The 24866-nt window shown below is 44.3% G+C and overlaps 1 protein-coding gene across 3 annotated transcripts in view; it reads left to right on the top strand.

Annotated features, from left to right (window-relative positions):
- The first annotated feature begins 207 nt into the window (after window positions 1-207).
- Window positions 208-24866, top strand: part of CD82 (CD82 molecule) — a 90851-nt gene continuing 66192 nt past the window's right edge. The window contains exon 1 of one of the 3 annotated variants that reach the window (XM_053283697.1): window positions 208-740. The gene's annotated coding sequence lies outside the window, so the exon portion shown is untranslated. The other 2 variants (XM_053283698.1, XM_053283699.1) reach the window with 2 other exon arrangements.

Genomic DNA, 24866 nt, shown 5'->3' with positions numbered 1-24866 from the left:
AGAATGTTCCAATCTCCCTTCCTGGAATCTCCAAGATAGGGCTGAGAGAGACCCCTGCTTGCAACCTTGGAGAAGCTGCTGCCAGTCTGTGTCGACTATCCTGTGCTAGATGGACCAATGGTCTGACTCGGTAGGCAGCTTCCTATGTACCTACAGTTTAGGCAGACGAACCAAAGCGCGCCAAACTCTGCATAGGACCGGGCTTTCAAGGCCACAAGTCTTGGAAGTTCCAAGTTGGAACACAGACTTGCTTCGAAGGAAGCGTGGATAAGATTGGACAGTTAATGTCCTACTTGTGTACACATTTACAAACCTGAAGTGAAAAGCCCGAAGCACACTGCTGCTAGTAAAATATTGGAAGAACCTGATTTAAGAAGAAAGGAAGGCTGGGCAGAGTCGGCAACCTCCTGGGTTGTTTGTTTGTCAACTTCTAGTCAGCACTATTTGAAGCAAAGGACGGATTGTAAGGTTAAAGGAACGTCTCTCTCCCTGCCCCCGGGACATCTGCTTGGAGAATAGGCCGCGCTGCCTGGTTCCTTCAGGCAAGCAAGGGTTAAGCTTGCAAGGCGTCTCCGGGCTGCCCTAGGGGGTTGGCCATTGCTGCTGCTGCCGCCTCCTCCTGATCAAGAGAGAAAGCAGCAGCTGGGGTTGGGCAGCCAAGCTCAGCCGAAGCCACATCGACTGTATTTTCCGCGGCACGCAAGACTAGCCAGGCGTTGCTAGCAGGGCTCCAGTTGCAGGTAATCAAGCGTCGACTCCACGCGGTCTCGTGGCGATCTCCACCTCCCAGGAGCGCCTTGCTTGTGTTGGAGGGCTACGGTTAGAGCGAGGAGACCCGGGTGGGGGTAGGATCCAGCCAGATTAAAGGAGTTTCACCGTGAGGCTTGGCCACTCTCGCTGGCGGCTGCTGCTGCTTTCCTCCGGGGACTGATCTCTTCTCCGTTCCTAGTTGGTGGGGGTAAGTGTCTTTCCGCGCTCCACGTTGCTCTTTCCTCTTTTCTACCCGCCCCCCCCTTAAAATATTGCTGAGCCTTGTCCTGCAGCAACGCTACGCGGCAGTCGCATTTGGGTCAGTTCTGCTGAACTGGGGCGGCTGGTTGCGCTGCGCGCTCTCTCTCCCCCCCCCATACGGCGGGGGGGTGTAGCACGTGACAGTGTTTTCCTGGCGTGTCCAGTTGCTATTCTGGATTTACCTGCTTTTTAGTAGGCACTGGAGGGCCCTGTTGAAATAAGGTGTAGCGGAGAGGCTGAAATAGGGGACACGTTTCTCACCAGCTTGATAAGTAATGTAAAGCGCGAAGACTTGTGTCTCCCCCAGAAGTTCTGCTTGTTCTCTCTCTTCCTTTCCTCTCTTTCCCCCGACCCGCTGTTCCCCTTAACGCAGTATTTTTGGCTTCCTGGTTGGTATTCATCGTGGATAAATGCTCTGTGGGGCACTTCAGGGAAAGTACTGGTGTGGCACAAGCACAAGTTCAGTAGGTGAAGATGTTTCCCGTATGCTAGGAAATGCTTCGCTTGGAAGGGAAAGGGGGTTTCCAGTAGGAACTATTGGCTTAAAACTGGGCTGGGTGGAGAACTTGCGTTAACTGGAAACAAAGTTCAGATCTGTCCCCCGCCTCCGCCTCCGCCACCCCCTTCCCACGTGGAATAAAAAAGAGCTTCCTCGTAATACTGCAGTTTTGGAATCTAATTGAATCACATCTTGACTGTGGAGAATGGTGATGTGTTCAGCTGTTGTAAAAGCACCTATTACTGTAAGACACAAAAAATGTGGTGGTGAGCCAGAAGGCTGAAGTCCAGCATGTGGGCCAGACTACTGCATTCTAATGCCAGAATGTGGGCTTACTGCAGTTCTCCAAAGATGGTGGGGGTGGCGGGACAACAACATAGGAAGCTGCCATATGCTGAGTCAGACCATTGGTCTATCTAGCTCAGTATTGTCTTCACAGACTGGCAGCGGCTTCTTCAAGCTTGCAGGCAGGAATCTCTCTCAGCAACGTACTGTATACTTTGGTAGTTTGTTGGTTCAATTAAAAAAAATCTTGTCCTAAAAATCTTGTCCTATCTTGGAGAAGCCAGGGAGGGAACTTGGAACCTTCGGCTCTTCCCAGAGTGGCTCCATCCCCTAAGGGTAATATCTTACAGTGCTCACACTCCCTTTCATATGCAACCAGGGTGGACCCTGCTTAGCTAAGGGGACAAGTCATGCTTGCTACCACAAGACCAGTGTCTTCAGGTGATGTGTATATGCCAGCTATCAGAAACGAATGTGGAATAATTCATTTGTGTGGTTGTGTATAGTGATGTCCTCAGCCTGCAAAGTCACATGGCATGGTGAAAAACTCTGCTCATAAGAGGAGAACTGGCTTAATGAAAGCTTTTCTTGGAGGGGGAATAAACTCCCAAAGAGTCACTTCTAGGCATTCTTTGTAGCAGACTAAAAAGCAGAGATGGATAAAGCAGACCTGATCTTGAAGCAGTGAAAGCCAGCACTAAATTTTTGCAACAGCTGCCAACTTGTAGTATTCTAGGGTTTGCTTCCAAGATAGCACATGCCAGCAGTTATGTCTGTCACAGTGGTGAATTGTTTTATCTATAAACTGTGTCTTGGTAATTAAGTGGCTCCAGTGACAGCCCCTGTGGTGGTGGTACTTGGCATGAGCTGCTGTTTGCCATTTATATGCATGACACGCATGCAGAGAAACTTTAGATTATTTGGATTGTCATGGAAAGGGAGTGCTGTGAGTAGACGTAAACTCTGTTGCCAGTTCAGGAGGTTTTCTTTTCTTGGAATGCAGCAGCTGTGGTTGACAGCTGCCAACTCTCTAGTGTAGAACTGTATTATGGGCATAGAAGCTTGGTCCCATCAACGTTTTATCACAGAAACTAGAGCTGGAAGAAGTCTGCAGCATCCATTTTCTGTCATTCTCACTTGGTGTTCTAGTGCCTCGTCCAGTATGGTAAGCGGCAGCGCTGTGTGTTTGGCTAAAGGAAGCCAGCCACAACAGTCTAATAATGTGTGAGGAAGTAAAAATCTTATTATTCCACCGGGCAGCTTGACTAGTTGCTGCTGTTCAAGCTTGATAATGCTGCTCTTTCAATTCCTTGTGGGGATTTTCAGTGTGTACCATACCTTAAAAAATAGGATGTATTGGTACTAATATGCTTGCGGAAATTCTCTGTTGGGATGCTTATTAGAAGGGGTTGATTTGATGCTTAGGATTTGTGATTGGAAAAATTTTTTAGTCTGGCAGACTGGTGCTTTTTAGTCATTTGAGGCAGTTTAATATGCTATAGGGAGCTGCTTCAATTCATCAGATTTGGCTTACTAAATGTATTCACACACACACACACACGGCATGGCTAGTCTGATCTTCTTCTTTATTTGTGGCATATCATGATCCAGATAAGGCATGTTCATGTGATGACTGTTTGGGGTATAGAGAATTGCAGTGAGGGGAACATGGCTATATGATACCCTGGTGGCTTTTAAGTCTATCATCTGACATTCATTTTCTTGCTAGCGTACGCCCTCCCACAATGAATTCATGTGTTCTTTAGTTGTCTGACCCTTGAACGTACCAGGCTGTCACCTGACTAGTTCAGTTAATGGTTCTCCATGTGTAGTGTCTGCAGGTGTATTTTTGTGAGGTATCTTAAGAAGCAGGATGCAGATATTTTTAACTGACTTATTATCCTCTTCATAATCTTAAAACTTGGTATCTTGCACTGTTTCATGAGTCTGAAAAGGTGTGATAGAGGCTTGAATTTGAACTCCCTCTACCTCTCACTTGTTGGTAATATCAGGTGCTTCTTGGCTGAGAATGTCAGAGTGCTGCAGTAGCATAAAGCTGAAACAGAAACGTCAAGAATGAATAGCTGACTGCTGTGTTATACTTGCTTTGGCCTTGATAATTACTGGATAATCACACCAAGCAAGGCAAGGACTTACTAGAAAAACACACAATACTTTTGGCAATGTTCAGCGACTGGATGGACCCCCTGCTTCCGATGGCCTGCTAGGCCCCTTCGGTTTTGACAGCCTTCAGGACCCTGCAGTGGGAGAGAGATTGTATGAACACGTCTGCCTGGTTATGAAGGAATCCAAAGACTTTTAGCAATGGCTGGCTGTGTTATAAGCACCCAACATTCCCTGTGCCAGTATAAAATTTTCCACTGAAATAGATGGGTTTTTTTCTTCTGTGACATTTGAACTAGTGACAGATTGAGCAACTTCAGAAACCTTCATTTTGTGGTATACTTAAAAGATATAACTTCAGTAAACTGCTAAGAGTAGTTCCCATAGATGCACTCACACACATTATTAGTCTGGTTCACTTTTTCAGCAGAATATAAGAAGCCCATTGGGGAAATTGGACCCAAGCTCTGCAGTAGGTGGGGAAAACTCCACAGCAGCTGCATTTTAACAAAAAGAAAATGGAAGCAGCTGTAGAGTGAAGAATAACATTGCAGTGCCTGTGTTAATATTAAATGCAGCCTCAAGCTGATCCATTATCCAAAAACTGGAGACATTTTTAAGAGCTACTTCATTTGCAGTTGTTAAAGCCTTTTCCTGTGTCTGAGAAAAGAAGAGATCCATAATACTTCTGGAGTGCTGCGTGTCATTGCATGGAAAATGAGTTATTGCTTCCAGTTCTGTTTGCGTAGCACACTAGAACTATATGCACACAGATTTCTGTGTGGTGTGTGTGTATATATATCGCTAGGCAGAGGAGGGAGGAAAAACTGCCTCATTTCAGGATTTCACATGAATATGAGACTACCTAGGAGGAACTGGAAAGCTTATATTAATAAACCTGTACTTTTGATTTGCGCTAAACAGTGGGGAAATGCTTGACTGATAAGCAGAAGGTTGCCGGTTCGAATCACCGCTGATCATATATCGGGCAGCAGTGATATAGGAAGATGCTGAAAGGCATAATCTCATACTGCGCGGGAGGAGGCAATGGTAAACTCCTCCTGTATTCTACCAAAGAAAACTACAGGGCTCTGTGGGCATCAGGAGTTGAAATCAACGTGATGGCACACTTTACCTTTAAGAGGAACTGGAAAGCTTATATTAATAAACCTGGGTTTTTTCAAAGCAACTTGTGGACAGGATATGTATCCCATAACATGATAACTGATTGTGTGAACAAGTCCTGCGTTAACTTTAAGATGTGTCCTAATCGCAAAAGGTATTTGGGCCTTGCATAGCTTCTAAGTCTCATTAAGCTTCTGGCATCCTGCTTATAGAGCAATTGGCTTTTATTCTGTGACACACTTTTTCTGTCACTCTTCAAAGCTTAAGCACAGCAATCAGGTTCATGGTTCAAATGTGGAAAGAGTGTTCTAGTTCAAATACTTGAAGTACATAGTCTGGCTTTTGGGTCTTGCTAGGTTATCCTTTCTAGCTTCTGTTTCTGTTCTCTCTCCCTCCCTCCCTACCTACCCAACCCCATCAAGGGTACTTCTGTTGTTTTTGGTTCAGCACTGTCTACAATAATTTCCCTGAAATTCCAGTTCTGGCAAGAGTATTAAAGCTAAACTCTTGGGCTAGAGGGACCAGTCTGACGCAGATATTGGGAAAAAATGTATTGTATACTGTAAATGCTGCTGGCCCAGGAAGGTGGTGGCAGTGACATAGCAGAGGTCTGGGTACAGAAAGGCCGGGGGCGATGGCTAGGCACACTCATCAGGCATACTTGAATCAAAGATTCAAGCTGACTTCATTTAGGCCTTATTCTAGGCCAGGCTTGACACTTTCTTTGGATCTAGGAGCCTGCCCAGAAACTCGGGACACTTGAGAAAAAATAACTGTCTTGGTGATGGACATTGTGGAAGGGGATGGTAAATGGATTCTCTTTATCCCCTTTACAAATAACATACTTGGAACAGAAACAGGGCTGTCTGGGATATTTAACTTCCCACCCCTTAAATAACACTACCTCTGAATATTCTGGTCTAGGTGCCATGGTTAAATTTCTAGACACCTTTAGACACCTTTATGACTCTCTGGTGACTTGTCAAGCCCTGTTTTGGGCTGTGTGTGTAACTGTGCTCCTGTAATCAGTTTAGGAATAAATTGCAGGATAAAGGCAATGCCTGGACAATTGCTTTGAGGGATGCATAGAGAGATTCAGAAAGAACCTTATTTGTTGTCTCTCCCCTACCTCCCAGTTGTCTCCTCTTTTCCTCCCCAAGCTTCATGGTAAGGATGTGCATGAAGTATTTTGGCGCTTCCAATTCTGGGTGCCAAAACATTTTAAGCTGCCCCAGCTGAATTGTTTCAGTGGGGGGCAAGCGGGCACTTTAAAAGGAGGAATGCACTTCAAAAGGGTCTTACTTATCCCTCCACCACGGTGATGTCTGTTCAGAAAAGCCATGTTGCATGGCTGCTTCCTGCATGGAAACAGGATGGTCCCTGTTCCTAGCAGCCTATGGGTGGCATTGGGATGTAAATGGCATCTACACATGAACAAATGTCATGTTCATGGTCAGCAACAACATGCTGACCATGCAAATGATGTTTATGCATGTGCAGATGCCATTTACGTGCCGATGCTGCCCGTGGACTGCTGGGAACAGGGAACTTCCTGTTTCCAAGCAGGAAGCAGCCATTTGGCATGATTTTTAATATGGATCTCCCCGCCCTCCCCACGCGCTGTGCAAAACGCTTTGTGCACATCTCTACTTCATGGGCATGCTAAGACCTCTCGAATTTAGAAATCATAAGTCTAAAAGGACTACCTGCCAATGCTGTAGTATGCAGAAGAAACTTTGTTCCAAAAGCTTTCTTTGAGTCTCAGTTAATGGGGATGGGTATGTGATGTTTTATGTACTTGTAGGCAGTCGTAATTCTTAACATCTAACTGGCTATTTCAGCAAGCATGGTGATGGTTCTTATTCTCTTCCTGAACCAAAGAGGCCACATTTCTTGTACCCATGCAGGGAATAATAGGAAACATCAGTAGTGGGAGCTTGGAAGGGTACTAAGGGCATTGGAGAGGGGGTTATGTTGATTCTCTTCCAGGTGCAAACTGTCTCTCTTCTATCGTATTTGTTTTGTGAGGTAAAGTGGTGTACCGTACATAACAGTAGTGAGTCCTCCTGTAGCTTAGTAGGAGGATGTTACAAGAATGATACCCAACAGGGTCTTACCCAGAGAAAAGGTTTACAGTGTAGACACATGCTCCATAATAGACCTGTTAAAGGCTTGTTCAAACTGTGTGTTCCCTGCCTCTCCCATTCCTGTGTTTCAAGGGTGGCATATTTTAGTTCCACTGCATAGAATAATTATCATAGGAATGAAACCAGAGATCATCTTGGCCTTTTTAGGGTCAAAACTCAAGCTGACTTTGGCTGCTATTCTGCCTATTGTATGCCGAGCCCTCTGAAGGCCAGCCAAGGCCATGCCTAATAAAATCCATAAACATTTCCTGGGTATTACGTTATTTGACTTAAATCAACAGTTCAAGAGTATCTGATTGAAAGAGACGCCATTTTAGCCTCAAAGTACTGGTTGCATAGGTGCTAAAGGACCTGTCCATTTCTATGCTGCAGGGACTAAAAGATGCAACTTGTTGTCCTAATGTCACCTTATAGAGACCTTGACCCTTTAGTCCTCATCCCATAATGAAACTGGATATATTCAAGTGCATGTTCTCCACTACACCTTTCCAGCTTTTTTATCTGAAACTAGGACTGCAAGCTCTCAGAGTAAGGAGTAGTCATTTTACTTGCATTACTCTGCAAGTGCTGTTTACACTGTTGCCATGCCAGCAATAAGCATATTGAGCAAAGGGCAGTAAACCTTGCTGGTTTGGTATTGCTGGAGGCTTTTGCCGCTGTTTTGCCACTGTATTGCTGGAGGCTCTTGCCGCACATTTCAAACATGGTACAAAAATACCCCCAAAGGTCGCTGACCCAGAATCTACTACCATCCACAATGCTAGCGCTGCAGTAACATCATTGGCACAAGTTGCTCTCTTGCACACAATTATTACTCATTACGATCCTAGCATTGCAACAGCTGCCACAGCAGCACCCTTAGTAGCAAGCATAGCTCAACTACAAGCAACTTAAGCCACATTTTGACTTGAGTACACCTTACAATGCAGATTGCAGACCAGAGCAGTGAGTGAAGCACAAGTTAGTCTCAAGCCCAGACATGGAGCTCATCACAGGAATCGCCAAGAAATACACAAACCTGTCCATTTCTTGCCACAACACTATCTTGCAAACAAAACAAACCACAACTCAAGGAAGGCAGGCACCCAAGTTCTGCAAGCAAAACCAAATAGTAATAGCACAGCGAGGCTCTACACATGATCGCTGCAGAGACCCCTGAGGCCAGGAGGCTTGCTGTTGCCTGCCGGTCAGGGGTCTACTCGTGAGTTGCCATGGCATCTTGCAATCCAATGTCCTACATGCATATATAGGATATTATTTGTACATCCATCCTCCCGTCAACCTCTTGTAATACAAGAGTGCTAACCACCAGTAGCCATTTGTATAACACAATTTTCTGCTCTGAAATATCACATAAAAACTACACACTTCAGTAAATTTATGAAGTTCTTGAATTTTGATCAGCTTTTTCTGAACCCAAAATACCAAATTTGCCAAGTACTTAGGGAAGGAAGGATGAGGTGTACGCTCATGAGAACAGGGCAGGATCGGAGATGTGGAGTCGCAACATATTTTCTTGTATCCTCATCAAGTGCTACATGGAGAGCAGCATAGTAGGCATAGGCTTGGCTATACTTATCCTGCCAGTTCCCCTGAGATTATTCTATCCTGCGCTGGTTGTACTTCAAGAAGTAGTCACTCTGTAATTGCCTTGCAGGTACAGGAGAACCTCATTCTTCATGGAACCTCTGTTTGCAGTTCCATGTATCCATGGGGTGTCTTATTGACACCTGTTTCTAGTATCTGCGGATACGAATGGGTTAAAACCCATGTATCCGCAGTTCCTAGAGGGCTGGACATGACTGTAGAAGTCACTTCTGGCCACCATTTTGTCTCTAGGGAAATGGGGCAAGCCATTTTATTTTATTTTATTGCATCTGTACACCGCCCCAAACTTTTGTCTCTGGGCGGTTAACAATAGTATAAAACAAGTTAAAATATATACCAAAACTTAAAACAACTTAACAATTTAAAATCAACCACGAATTACAACCTTAAAATTTTAAAGACAGAAAAAGCTTGGGTGAAGAGGTGGGTTTTCAAATGCTTTCTAAAAATTGTTGGAGATGAGGAGGATCGTATCTCAGTAGGGAGCGCATTCCACAGTCTTGGGGCAGCAACCGAGAAAGCCCGTCCCCCGTGTGGCCACCAGCCGAGCTGGCAGCAACTGGAGACGGACCTCTCCAGACAACTTTAATGGGCAGTGGGGATCATAATGAAGAAGACGTTCTCTTAGATACCCAGGGCCTAAGCCATTTAGGGCTTTATAAGTTATGACAAGCACTTTGTATTTTGCCCGGAAACCTATTGGCAGCCAGTATAACTCTATCAACAAAGGAGTGATGTGGTCTCTCCGAGATGACCCAGAGACCAATCTGGCCGCTGTGTTCTGTACCAACTGAAGCTTCTGGACTACGTACAAAGGCAGCCCCACATAGAGCACATTGCAGAAGTCAAGTCTGGAGGTTACCAACAAATGTACCACTGTTTTGAGGTCATTGATCTCAAGAAACGGGCGCACCTGGCGTATCGGCCGAAGCTGATAAAAAGCACCCCTGGCCACCGCCTCAACCTGAGAAACCAGGGAGAGGTGTGGATCCAGAAGTACTCCCAGACTGCAAACCTGTTCCTTTTGGGGAAGTGTGACCCCCTTCTAGAACAGGCAGATCAAAATCGTCTCTAGAGTTCTGACCCCGCACAATAAGTACCTCCGTCTTATCTGGATTCAGTTTCAATTTATTCTCCCTCATCCAGCCCATTACTGCTTCCAGGCAGGCATTTAGGGAAGTTATGACATCTCCTGAAGAATTTGACATGCAGAAGTAGATTTGGGTGTCATCAGCTTACTGATAATACCCAGCTCCAAATCCCCTGATGATCTCTCCCAGCGGTTTCATGTAGATGTTAAAAAGCATTGGAGAAAGTACGGAGCTCTGAGGGACACCATTCCTAAGCTCAGATTTTGAAGAGCAACAATCTCCAAGGGACACCATCTGGAATCTGTCCAAGAGGTAGGAGCGGAGCCACTGTAAAACAGTGCCTCCCACCCCCAACACCCTCAGACGTTCCAGAAGGATACTATGGTCGATAGTATCAAAAGCCGCCGAGAGATCCAAAAGGATCAACAGAGTCACGCTTCCTCTGTCAATTCCCAATGGGAGATCATCCATCAGGCCGACCAAGGCAGTCTCCACCCCATAGCCCGCCGAAAACCAGTTTGAAATGAGTCTAATCAGTTTCCTCCAAGACCACCTGGAGCTGAGAGGCCACCACCTTCTCAATTACCTTGCCCAGCCATGGGAGGTTGGAAGCAGGCCTATAGTTGCTCAGCTCTGAGGGATCTAATGCAGGCTTCTTAAGAAGAAGTCTAATGATTGCCTCCAGTCCTTAAGACAAGGAGGCATCCTGCCCTTCCTCAGAGAAGCATTTATGATTTCTACCAGGCCTCCTATAACAGCCTCCCTGCTAGATAGAACAAGCCATGTTGGACAAGGGTCAAGAGAACAAGTGGTAGGCCTTACCGCTCCGAGCAGCTTGTCCACATCCTGAGTCACATACTGAAACCAATCCAGTCGAACCACGTAAGAGGAGTTGTCGGACACCTCCAATTCAGACATCTAATTAATTGTGGAGTCTCCGTTTAAGTTGGCCCGAATCCGAGATATTTTATCTGCAAAAAACTCTTTAAACACATTGCAGCGGGTAAATTCTGATTCAAGGTGGGGGGCACTTCTTTGCCGCACGTATTGCCTGAGCATAGATCTTTAAATGTGCTCCATGTCGTAATCTGTCAGATTCGGTTCGAGACTTTCTCCACTTGCGTTCCAGTCGCCTACCTTGCCGCTTCTGCCCCCGTAGATCTTCCGTATACCAAGGGGCCTGTTTTGAAGAGGGTCGGAGGAGACGCGTAGGAGCAATCGTGTCTACTGCCCTGGTGAGCATGTTGTTCCAGTTTTGCACCAGGGCATCAACAGGATCACCAGCAGAGCCAACATTAAATCCCTCCAAGGCTTCTTGGAATCCTATTGGATCCAATAACCTCTTTGGGCAGACCATTCTAATAGGCCCCTCACCCCTGCAGAGATGGAAAGTGGTTGTAAGCCTAACCTTAACCAGATGGTGGTCCGTCCATGACAATGGGGAAATCACAGGAGTCCCTGCCCACGGAACACCACCCTAATCAGAGTAAAAGACCAAATCAAGTGTGTGACCTACAATGTGCGTCGGTCCGGAGACCACTTGGGACCACTTTCTGTGGCTCACTTCTGGGGGGGACGGGACGGACTTTTTGTCATTTAGGGGGGCAATCCATCCTTTGGGAAGCATTCCTGAGCACACGGACCAGTGGAGCATGCCAAAGCAAGTTCTGGGCTGTTGGGGGGGGCTTAAATCTTTCCCCCCTCCATCCTGGAACCTAACCCCCTTTCCCCATAGACTGAATGCGTCCTTACTCACAGTTCTGTTACTCATGAGTAGTGAGGTTCTCCTGTAGTTGTGGCCCCTCCTTGGCTTTCTAATTCCTAATGGAAAAAGCTAATTCAGAATTCTACAAAAAAAGGTGTAAATAGCCACAATCCAGATACAAAAACTTGAGTTTGTAATCATAGAGCTTTTTAAAATGGAAATTCAAGTATTTGTAGAGACTCTATCATAAGATAAACAGTTTGGTTTTTTTTTAAGCTGAGCATTGTAGTAACTTTCCTAAGCATGCCTTCAAGTTTTAGGTAAGGCGTGAGAAATTACAAGTGGCAGCAGTTACATTAATAAGTGAAGGTTTCACACATGGGTGACAAGAAAAGCCAGTGCATAATTCTTATACAGTATGCTCATTTAGGAATCTCAAGTTTGTGTCACTAATTACTACCTCCAGGGTAGCTTGTAGCTGGTACAAAAAGTAAAGAGCAGGGTTTTAATGATATGACTAATTCAGAGCATACAGAAAGGAGGATTCCATATGGCAATAATTAAGCAATGTATGTGTGAAAGACATTGGCTATGCTGAACTTCCCTCTATCCCTGCAGGGGAACAGTACTAAACAATTTTAGCCTCTGCTAATTTATCTAATAACTCCCAGACCTTTGGCCAGCTTGTAAATATTTTCCAGTTGAGGGCTGAAGAGGAAACAATGAGTAAGAATGGAATTCCCTAGCATGGCAAGGGCCTACTGCAGCAAGCTCTGTTGCTAAGATCCATGATTAGCTCAAAGAGGATTCAGTAATGGTGTTGCCAGACATCTCTAGGCTTTCCCTGGAAAGCCACAAACCGAACAGAGTTTCTAGATTCCACATTCATGTCTTCCAGAGCTGGGGGTGGGTGGGGAAGGTGTGTGTGTTGTCTCTGTGTGTGTGGTGTGTGTGTGTAGAGGGAGAATGGGAAACCAGCTATAAATATCCGGTGAGGGAGACTGCTAGCAAGGAAAAACCCACCTGCCTCTAGTCAGGTGTATAGACCAGTAGCAGACACAAGCTATGTGAGCCTGAGTAGAACAGAAGAAACATTTTTTCTTCTTTGCCAGAAAACCATTTGTTCTGTTATCTTTCTCCAGATCCTGCCAACTCTTTGCTCCCAGCTTTCTGTCCTCCATGCATATACAACTCTGTGAGAAAATGGGGAAAATCTTAATTGCGCTTCCAAGTTGTATCCCTTAAACAAAACCAGCTCTATCCATTATGTGGCATTGAATTTAAACAAATACTTAAGCTGCCTCTAATGCTGTTTTTTTATGCTACCAAAGAATCTACACTCAGAACACTTCAGAAACAACAAAACCCAGTACCCCATGGGTTAGCAACCCATGGAGGTGGTTGGCACCCTGTCTCTGCCACCCCAGCACCCCCCAAGTGCAGTTATGGGACTGCTGAAACCTCCATTCTTCCCTATGGAGAAAAACCTTAAAGCCACTTGTGGGGTGCTGGGGTGGCCCAGAGTGAGGGTGGTCTAGTGCAAAGAGGGTGCCAACCACCCCCATGGGTTGCTAACCCATGGGGTACTGGGTTTTGTTGTTTCTGAAGTGTTCTGAGTGTAGATTCTTTGGTAGCATATAAGATTTTCAATGACAAACCATGAATCCACTCTCGTGCTAACCTTTAAGACACATAAACTTCAAAAATCACTTAAACATCAGCCCTTTGCCAAATTCCTTTCAAATAGTTCTGATAGCTTCTTGGGCCCCCTTGGGCACTACCACCCACCACACTCTGCTCTAGGCCACCCCTTTGCCCCCGACGTGAAGCTATACATTTGCTGACACCTCCATGCTTCTTTATGGAGAAAAACCTTAAAGTTGCGTAAACTTCAAAAATCACTTAAAAATCAGTCTTTTGCCCAATCCCTTTCGAATAATTCTGATAGCTTCCTTGCCTACCCTAGGAACTACCAACTACCACACTCCACTCTAGGGTGCTCCTTTCCCCCTGATGTGAAGCTGTACATTTGCTGCAATCCTAATTATTCCCTATGAAGAATTCAAAAACAATTTTAAAATTCACCAATAATCAAAGGAGTGTCCAATTGCCTTGGGGTTTTGTGGGTGGTAGTCATCCCTGTCGGTCTACCACCCACCCCGCTTTTGTGCCCCTAGGTGCTCCACAATAGGGGATATGGGCTGGTTCTGGTCCCATTATACTCTATGAGAAAAATAATTGAAAATATTTCAAATATTCATAAAAAATTGTAGGAATGTCTGATTGTTTCAGGGTTTGCATGGTTGTTGGCACCCATGGGTGTTCCACAATAAGGTATAATGGCCTGGTTCGAGTCCCATTATAACCGATGAGAAAAAAATAAAAATAATTTTCAAAAATTCATAAAAAATCGTACGAGTGTCCGATTGCTTTGGGGTTTGGGTGGCAGGTACCCCTGGGTACCAGCTACCATCCTACCAATTTTTGGATGTCCGAACCGGTTTGAATCGAACTACCCCCTGGTTCGGTTCAAATTCAAACCTGCAGCTCGAACCTGATGGCTGGTTCAGTTTGAATTTGAATCTTCGAACCACCCTGGTTCAAATTTGAACCGGTTCGCACATCCCTAGCAGACAATGGCATGACTGGGAAAGCAAATAGATTGGTTTAGGTGTATCTCTCTCCTCTCTTCTCACTTGACTTCCCCAGGGGTTCTGCTGTCATCTGCCAGCTTCTTCTGACTACATTTCTAGGTGCTCAAGCAGAGCAGCAGGACTACAAGTTGTAGGTGAGTCAGAAGAGGGGAGAAGACAGGGTAGTCCAACCTTCTTTCCCAGCCACCTCTATCACTTCTTGGTAGAAGGGAGATGCACAAGTGAGCAGCACAAGAACAAGCCTTGCTGTGGGGTACATTATAACAGCAAAGGAAGGCTGGGAAGAGAGGAAAACACTGGCTGACTTACTGCACAGTATTGCATTCATGTTGTAAAATTGCATTTGTGCAGTTGCACAAAAGTGCTTTTGTGAAAGTGCACACATTACCAAAAGACAATGTTTCAATGGTATGGCCATATCATTGTGCAGCTGAGTTTGTGCCATTCTTGCACTTGCACAAGAGTGGTCTTGCCTAACTGCATGAATACAGTGTTACAACATGCACACAAAGTTGTGCAGTATGTCAACTACTATCCTAAACAACCTGTTTCCTTCCTCTGATATTTCTAACATCCCCATACCAAACATCAATAGGTCTGTGACCTGTCTAGTCTGAAAACTGAAGCTGGCTCACACTGAGGCCTTTAAACGAAATAACTGCAAGGGACTTCATATGCATTGCACACAGGTTTAGAATTTACAGCAATAGTATGCAGAGAGAGAGAAGGAATTTGCGGACATATAAGCAACAGTGACTGGCAAGCTTCTTGACTAAAATGAATAAAACGTGTTGCAATGGGGATTTAAAACTATGAGGTAGGTTTCACCTTTCAGGTCTATCTGAACTGGTTGTTCCTACTGAAGGCCCAAAGGACTTGAAGAAAGTCCTCTGCACATGGAGTGGGGAGAGCTTCTTGAGATGCAGATTATTGGCTCTAGCATTACTTTATGGGCCAGCACTGGTTAGTAACTTGGTGATATCTGCCTCCCCATCCAGTAGTAAGCAGAAACTTGACCCACAAGGCCATCTTGTTAAATCTGTGAGTGATCACATTCTTAGCTCTTTCTCTGGAGCTTTAGGAGGAATACATAAGCTGCTTGTTAAGCATGTGGAAGGAGTGCTAAAGCTGGCTGGCAAAGATGCTGAGGAAACAGTGTGAACTATAGCTCTTATGAATGAAGACTTGTAAATTCATTGGGCAGTGGTGGTATGGGTACTAATTACACAAAATATCTTTGGATCATGGTCATAGAAGGTGAGTTGTCTTCCCCCCCAAAGCACATTCTTAATTCCTATAAGTCTGTTCTGTCCCAAGAGTTGTTGGTGAACACTATCAGCTTTGCCATTTAAGCCAGACTTGTATCCTATGAACTATATACATATAAACTCCTTGATGAGCTGTGATAAGATGTGCTTCCTTATACCTAAGTCAAACTGCCATAGACTGTATCTTGATGAATACTGTACATATAGTAGCTATCTCTGAAGCTCGTGATTACTCTGTTTAGGTAGATGGGCAACCTCTTCTGTGTTATACATGAAGAATCTAATGTTACTACTTATATTTTTATGTCAGACAGGTTCTCAGAATTAGGAATGTTGATGGTTCTTGGTTTGGGGGATCACATGTATGCTTATGTAGGAGTTAAGTCCCACTTATTCAATGGGGCCTACTTCCAGGTAAGTTCTCTTAGGATTGCAGTTCATGTGAGATGCAGATTTGATGCACAATTGAAAATAGCCAACTGCATACATCAGACTCTCTGAATAAAGAGTATGTTTGATGGGTTTGTGAGTGTAGGGTAGAAGAAGATACAGCATCCTGAATCTGGTTGCTTGTTTTGGTGCCTATTTTCTGATGTGCAGCAACAGGAGTTTGAGCTTTATAGACTGTGTCTGATCCTTTGATTAGTGCATTGGAGGAAAATACCTCTTGTGTCTTACCAGCTGAATACTGAGGCCTTTCTCCACACCTTCAGCAGAATTATTTCTAGCTTATTTGATTTGATTACTCATCCGCTCACATGAATAATAGGGCTGAACTGTAATAGGGGAAGAGTTGGCTTTCATAAGCATCTTTATGCCCTCCAATAGTGTGCATACACCCCATTTTGGCAGCCCTTGTTTTGATAGTCCTTGTTTTGCTGCACTGGTGGGTAACTAAACTGCCATTGCATATGGCAGTGTACTGCTCTTCTCATCCCACCTTTTCAAAGCAAAGAGAGAGCTTTGTTTGCCCTTGGTAAGGTTGTGCAGCCAAAATCAGATTGGATATGTAGCATTGTGCTGTCATAATCCTCTGTAGCTCCCTTCTCTGTTTGTTTGTTTTGTTTTTTAAACAGCCATGCGTAACACAAAGGGGCTATTCTGATGATCAGCAAAAATCGGGCTAGCCTCTGCTAGCCCGATTTTTGCTGATTGTCAGAACCACTGGGCTCACAGCCGAGCCTGGTGGTTCTGGAGTGGCTAACCCGCTCCTGTAGCCCGCCCCTTAGCCTGGGTTTGCGGAGTGAGCGCTCGGCAAACCCGGGCTATCTGCTCGTGAGTAGCAGCAGCGCGGCTCTATATTTAGACCCCCGACCGGGAGGCGAAAAGCTGCCTCCCGGCTCCGGGGGTCTCCCCAGTATGCCCTGTGTGTTCGTGCAGGGCATACTGGGGCTTCCGGGGGCCACGTGGCCCCCGAGCTCCCCAGCCCCTCACGGATTGTGACACCCAGTCCAAAGTGTGCACCCCCAAAATCCCACTTTCACTTGATTTTTCTTGCCCCAAATAGCATTACATCAGTTTTACATTTTGTTCCCAAAGCATCAAGCTGCATTTTGCAATTGTCCTGTACATCTGCAAGTCAAGGTAGCCTATGACTGAATTAATTTGAGGCTTGGAATTCTCTAAAGTTTGTCATAGACTAGATTAGGCTGGCTAGCTACTAGTTTAGAACAGTAGAACTAATTACTGCAGTTCATTCCTTTTAATTGTGTTTGGGCTCGGTGTTTCAAGTGGGACAAGAAATAATGGGATGGCTTTGTTTGAAATCTGACCAGAGTCTGTCCATTGAGAAGAAGTGGGACTGCTTTAGATCCACCTGAAAATGGGATGACATTCCACTTTGAGACCTGAATTTTCTGTATATCACATGCACCAGAATAAACATAGGGTGAGGATAGGTATTATGTTACAGCAATGGGCATAGAATCTCTCTCTGGTACTGAAAAGTCTTCCTTCCTGGTTGGTTTGTTTTTTGGTCAGAGGTATGTGTAGATAACTGCATTTTAAGTAGATGGGCATGTCAACAGGGGAAGAATATGTACTCTGGTGCATAAAACCATATGAACTCTTGGAATTTAGAAGCGATGTCTGCTTTACAGGTGACCTTTTAACTTGCTAATTACAAACATATATGGTATGAGATTATTTGGGTGTGGGCAAAGTGATGAGCCAAGCCCTTGCACTTGTGCAGTGAAGAACTTGTTGATGCTACTATTCCCTGTCTTCCAGCCAGAAGACTTGTCTCTCTGACTCCTGTTGAGCTGGGTCTCAATCTTGCTATGGGCAGCTGTCTGCCTAGAAGAGCTTGTGAGCCTTACATTTGTAGCTGATGAATGGGCTATATTCCTTGCCAGAAACGTTTTAGGGTGTGTGTGTGTGTGTGTGTGTGAGAGAGAGAGAGAGAGAGAGAGAGGATCCTTTTCTTGGCACAAATATGACTTCTACACTGTGTTTGAATAGATTATTTGGCCACATTAGGATAGAACCTGAATTGGAATTAGCTGAAATAACATATGCATTTTAAAACACTCTAATTTTCACATGAGAATCCTCTTTCTCCTCTCCCCTGCTTCAGAAAATATATAAATGGTTGCAGTGGACAAGTTTTTCTTGCTTTAAATGTTACCGCAGGCCCTTCAGCTAGTACAAGAGAAAATATCCTTCTCCCCTCAGTCCATCATACTGTGCTATAAGCAGATTTTTATACAGTTCATTTTAGCCCATGCTACCACATTGTCTTTCGTCACACCCCCTCTCCTCTCTGAAGCTGTTAGTAGTTGGAAATCTTGTAAGTTTGCTAATGCCTTGTCTGTGTGTTGGGGCTCAACAAATCTTGGGCACCAGGGAGCCTTGGTGCCTCGAAACTTAATTGGGGTGCCTAGACAAGGATATTAAGAAGTAGTTATTTAATCTTTATTTGTCCCAGGCAGTCCTGTTTCTGTTCAAGTATGTTAGTTGTAAAGGGGATAAAGTGAATCCCATTTCACCCTCCACAGTGAATATATCATTATTTCCAGTAATTTTGTAAGGTGTACATTGACTGGTGCCTAGATCCAAAGATAGTTTGTCAAGGCCTGCAGTATGTGGCAGGGGAAATTGGGTGTGCCTTTAGGTTATTCTATATACTGCCTTTCAACAAGTTTTTTTCAAGGAGGCTTATAAATATAAGCATAAAACCACCACAGAAAATATTAACTGATCTTTTAAAAGAAGTGGTACAATGAAAATATTAAAAAGTCCAAGAGAATTAAAAGGCCTTCATCTGTCTCCGCTACTATCCAAATGAATAGAGGCGCAGACACCTGGTGAACCTGTGCACACCAGCGCTGATACATATATCCCTTTGAAGGTGACCACAGAGTGTGTATTCCAGCATTGGTGAAATTGATGAGGTTATTTTCTCCATCCCCATGTTTCCATACACAGAGGAAATGTTTAAATAAAGGATGGGGATATGGAAAAATGGGTGAAAGACTAAAAATGTGTTCTGGATAGAACATATCTGTTCATAAGCAGCACCAGTGCGGGAAGTCTGAAATACAGTTACAAACCATCATCATCAGGAAATGACATTCACTCCCTAAATGCCTGCCTACAGGCAGTAATGGGCTGAATGAGGGACAAAAAATTGAAGCTGAATCTAAGCAAGACAGAGGTGCTCAGAATTTAAGTGATGAGTTGGATCTTCCTGTGCTGGATGGGATTACACTCCTCCCAGAAGGAACAGGTACACAGCTTGGGAGTGCTCTTGGATCCAGGCCGCACCCTGGTATCTCAGGTGGAGGCTATGGCCAGGAGCGCTTTCCATCAACTTTGGCTAATTCAACAGCTGCATATATTCCTTGCAGAGAACAATATCATACAGTGGTGCATCAGCAGGTAACCTCCAGGCTCGACTACTGCAATGTGCTCTACTTGGGGCTGCCTTTGTACGTAGTTTGGAAACTTTAGTTAGTTCAAAATGTATCAGCCAGATTGGTCTCTGGGGTAACCTGGAGAGACCATATTATGCCTGTCTTAAAACAGTTGCACTGGCTGCCAATATGTTTCCAGGTGAAATACAAAGTGCTGGTTATTACCATTTAAAGCTCTGAACGGCTTGGGTCCAGGCTATCTTAGAGAGCACCTTCTTCAGTATTGTCGTAAATCTGTTAGCTTGGCTAACCCAACAGGATTTACAACCCCTTTCAGCACTCCCCCGTGAGATAACAGAAAGCAGCAGCAAAACTGCAAGAAGGAAAAGAAAAGGCTCACAAAGAAAATAGTAAAGGAATAAAGTCCCCTGAACTGAACTAGGTACCCCCCTCTAACAATAACTAGTAATAAGTGAAAAGAAAACACAAAGCAAGGAATGAAACGAGCGAAGGACACCAGAACAAGGAATTAACGGAACAAAGCAGGAAAGCATAAACAAGGCAAACTGGAACTCGGAAAAAGTCTGGAATTCAAATAGCATGCTGTCTGCGGCCAGTAAAAGTTGCAAACAGCATCTGACTGAGCAAGTGAGAGACTGCTAAATATATATGGCTCAAGAGAACCAGCAGCCAATCAGGCTTCCCTGAGTCAGCACTTAGGCTTCCTCTCTTGTGATCTCCTGCGCCTGAGTGACTGAGCTTGCCTCTTGGGATGCCTTCTCAAGACAGGTGAAATCCCAGGCTCCTCCCCATCAGAAATCATGTCTGGCAGCTGTTGCGAATCCTCAGCTACAGAGTCTGGTCTCCCTGCCAAATCCTGTTGCTGTGCCTCTGAGCCCTCACTAGCAGGCGAATCCTCCTGCTCTGACTCTTCTGAGTCAGAGGTCTGAGCCATGACAGTTATGATCCTCATCACTCGTTGAGGTCATCTGGAGAGGTCTGTCTCTAGTTCCCACAGGTACGTCTGGTGGCAACTTGGAACTTGGCCTTTTCTGTAGCTGTTCCTGGCCTATGGAATGCACTCCCGGCAGATATCCGCAGTTTAGGCTTGCTGTCTGCCTTTAAGAGAGCTCTAAAAACTTACTTGTTTGGCCTGGCCTTCCAAGGTTTGTAAATTTTTAAAAAGTATTTTAGTTAGTTTTAAATGCCTTTTAATTGTGTTTGAATTGTGTTTGTGTTGTTTTTAGCACTGTGTTTTAAATGGTGTGTGTGTTTATGTCCTTTTAAAGTTGTTGTACACCACCCCAGAGCCTTTGGATGGGGCAGTTTATAAATGTAATAAATAAATAATAATAAATAAACCTTAGCTACCTCCTGACATGAGTGATTATAAATGTGTATTTAAAAATACTCTTCTTTTAAAGCCATTCAGACTGATGTGTGCTCTGGGGGGTGGGGAACCCTCACTTTCCATCTGCCTTCTCCCACTTAGCTCAGGGGTTCTCCAACTGGAGGTTGGGACTCCCAAAGGCATCCTAAACAGCTTGGGAGGGAGCTGTCAGGAGGAAAGGGGCCTTGGCCATCATGACCAAGGTGTGGAGACAGGTGAGGATGATGGGAGGCAGATGGACAGAAGCCAAAAGCTACTTGTCTCTGCTGCTCAAAGAGCCAAGGGCAGGCACAGCAGTGGCTCTTCTTTGGCTGACGGACCAGGGGAGAACTTCCTCTTGGGAGACACTCACTAAAACAACAACAACAACAAATATTTATATACTGCTCTTCAACCAAAGTTCTCAGAGCGGTTTACATAAATATAAATGAGATGGCACCCTGTCCCCACAGGGCTTACAATCTAAAAAGAAACATAAAGGTAGACACCAGCAACAGCCACTGGAGGAATGCTGAGCTGGGGATGGATAGGGCCAGTTGCTCTCGCCCTGCTAAATAAAGAGAATCACCACTTTAAAAAAAGTGCCTCTTTGCTCAGTTAGCAGGAGTTTCTGCTAACTAGAGCTCATCTCGTGAGTGGCCAAAGAAGTGCCATTGCTGTGCTCCCTTTGGCTTTGTGAGCAGTGAGGATCCAGGTGGTTTTCAGCTAGACTGGAAACAGTTTGCCTGACCCTCAGCAATGTGTTTCTGGTCTATACGTCATTCGTCAGGATGTCAGCCAGTAGCTTTAAACATGGAGGGTGTGTGTGTGTTCCATGTAGCTTTATATATTTTAGGGAGTCACAGTATCAAAAGGTTTGAGAATCCCTGACTTAGCTCAACATCCTGATGTAGGGCTTACTGTACAGAGGTTTTGCAACACAGTGCTAGAAACAAACAAGTAAAGCAGCCCCAGTTATGTCCAGGAGTATAACTTTAAGCCTTGGCAAATAGCTCTGCTATTCTTTCAGATGATGAAAATAACAGCTTTCATTAAAAGGGGGAAGCCATTATATTTGCCTGCACTAAAGTTACAGCTAGAGATGTGCAGAACCAGTTCAGTCGCAAACTGGACCAGTTTGATTACAAACCGGTTCAAGCTGACTTATCGAACTACCCAGCCAATCAGTTCAAACCAACCAGTTTGCTTTGGCACAGTTAAGTCCAAATTCAGACAAAACCCCGCCAAATGGTTCATGCACACCCCTAGTTACAGCTTGAGTCTCTGGACAGTTCACTGTTTCCTTTTCAATGAATATCCTGTGTGCTTTCTTTTCAGCTCATATCCTGGGATACAGGAGAGGTGCAGGCAGCAGCATTGCAAAGGGCTATGCTTCAACTTCTGGGAGTTGCCCTCTGTTAATGATGTCTTGCAAATGGCTGCATTAAAATCCTTCTAGAAGGGCTTTACTTTCTTAAGGGCATCAGAAAAATGTATTGTCTTAAATGGGCAACTCTTGTAATCCCAGTAATGTTCGTATTGCCAGTATCTTTGGTTTGCATTTTTGACTCCCACCCCCTATTCTGGTTGTGTGGCATCACTGCTATGCAAGCAATGATTCCAGGAACTCCACTGGAAAAGAATCCTTTGCTTAATATGCAGAGTGTGGTGTTCTGTAGCTCCTCCTACTTCTTGCTTCCTGATTTTAATATTATTAACAGACTTTGAGAATAAGCCTTGAATGGAAAAATTTGTATTGGAATCTGAGAAGCAGGGAATAATTGGAGTCTGGGAGAACAGTCCTGTGTGAGGCTGTGACATTTACAGAGTGGGTAAGGACAAAGGAGCAGCAGCAAGGAAATGCTGAGACCTTGTAGGGATAGACATGGCCTTCTGAAAGCAATCCCCTGCTGCTGCTGCTGCTTTTTAAAAAGAATCACACAGCAGCTTTTACTTCAGAACAATAGTGATGTAGTTTAGGATGCAACCTGAGATGAGGTGGCTGTTCACTAGGGCATGAAGCAACATGTCAAACGGCCAAGCTGTTCACTTAGCAAAAATGTTTTTGTCATAAGGAGGGGAAATTTACTGTTAATTGAGAACTGGGCTGGCCATAATGCTGGAATGCAGATAGCAACAGAAAAAATGAATGTGAAGTACTTGAGATCTGCCTCTTTTTTTTAATGTCAAAAGTCGGGAATAAGGAAAGATGGAAGAGGCCAGTCATGGCACTGTGGCATGATCTTGCATTCATGAATTGCTGGAGATCATGTTCATAACACTGGATTGTGAACACAGTTGCGGTCCTACAGGAGATCAAGCCAAGATTATCACTTAACTTGTTTATATGTTAGACATGGGAGCTCAGTTTACTTCCTTGCCAGCTGTACTCCTCTCCATCCCATTGTACTCCTCACATTTGTTTTGTTCCCTTTATGTACACTTTAATACACACAATAAAATATAGATTAAAACAAAATTGTCAAGTTTCTACAGTTTTCTGCTGTTTGAGAGTTTGTAGGCTTTCTCTTCGGGTAATAACTTGGTTAACTGCCCTCTAATTTGCATATTGGTGTTCACAAGAAAGCCATCTCCTTATGGCAAATTAAATGGCCAGAGCTAGCCTTTGGGTAAACCATTGAAACTTGTGTCCTAGAGCAAATATTGGCAAGGGTGAAACTGGATGCACACAGAAAAATGAAAGTTGAGTTGTAGCCACAGAGTTGGAAAGCTTCTAGTACAAACAGCTCTAATTCTGTGTGCGAGGGATAGCAGGAGCTGTGCATTTAACCTTGGGAGAAATTCAAAAGATGGCTGGAGTCTTTTACATATCATCTTTAAGAGTTTGGCTCTACTTCTAGCTGCTTTCTGCCTGGAGTCCTGTTCATGTCTCTTCCATTTGAAGCAAATGTGAAAAGTAATCCAGTTTAAAGCCTGCCTTTTAAAAAAAATTAACCACATAGCTCCCAGAAAATCTCCATCTTAATGCAAGACTATTCCTGCTGAGGATCTAGACCAAGGCTTTACAACTTTGGCCCTCCTATGGATGTTGTTCTACACCTCCCATCATCCCTGACTACTAGCCACTGTGGCTGGGGATGATGGGAGATGTCCAAAAACAGGAAGAGGGCGGAAGTTGTGCAATTCTGGTCTGAGCAATGAACTTGCTTAATTCCTTTTTTAAAGCCACCTAAGCCAATGGCACCTGCTGCAACTTCTGGTAGCAAAATCCCTAAAGTAAGTAATGCTTTGTGTCAGATTTTCTCTTGTCTGAAAGAAGATTCAAGGAGATCTATTGTGGCTTTACTACCCCAGCCTTGTCTAAACTAGAAACTTTCAGATGCTTTAGCCTTCTGGTAAGGGTACTCTTGCCCTTGATCATGGTTTTTCTGAATCTATTTCTAGCTCTAAAATATCCTCCTATGAAATGTGGACTCTATGCAGTATTCCAAATGTAATGGCACTATAGACTAATACAAGCATTGCAATAATGGTTTTTGTCTCTCATAATCCTTAGCATGGATTTTACCTATCCAATACTGTTACACAGTAAAAATGGAAATTTTCATTCATCTCTTGTGACCCCCAAGATCTCTCCTGGTTCAGTTCTGACCATTTCATTTATATTTGACACTTGCATCTTTCTTTCTTTCTTTTTTTACTGCAGTGTGCATCACTTGCCATTTTGTTGACCCTTTCATTGCTTGTTCCTTACTCAGATTAAGGTTTTAAATAGTATTGGTCCCAAAACAGTTCCTTGAGGGAGCTCCCTGCTTGCTTCCCAGAACTATGAAAACTGTAAGTTTACTCAAATGCTCCAATTCCAGTTACTGATCCTAGGAGGACCTATCTCAGACCTGCTTAACTTAGGCCCCCATCTGTTTTTGGATTACAACTCCTATAATCCCCATCTACAGTGGCCAATAGCCAGGGATTATGGTAATTGTAGGCCAACATCTCCAGGAGGGCCAAAGTTGAGCAACCCTGACCTATCCTCTTATTTTATGTTTGCAAAGTTTTTATAAAAAAGCTTTTTGGAAGTTTATGTATATGCCTGCTAGATCACACTTTCTCCAAAAGGTTATTGATGCAGAACATCTCTCTGCAGAAGCATTTGTTGAATAAG

The sequence above is a fragment of the Hemicordylus capensis genome, chromosome 1, assembly GCF_027244095.1.
Source record: "Hemicordylus capensis ecotype Gifberg chromosome 1, rHemCap1.1.pri, whole genome shotgun sequence".
Lineage (NCBI taxonomy): Eukaryota > Metazoa > Chordata > Lepidosauria > Squamata > Cordylidae > Hemicordylus > Hemicordylus capensis.
This window is presented reverse-complemented; position numbering and strand designations above follow the sequence as displayed.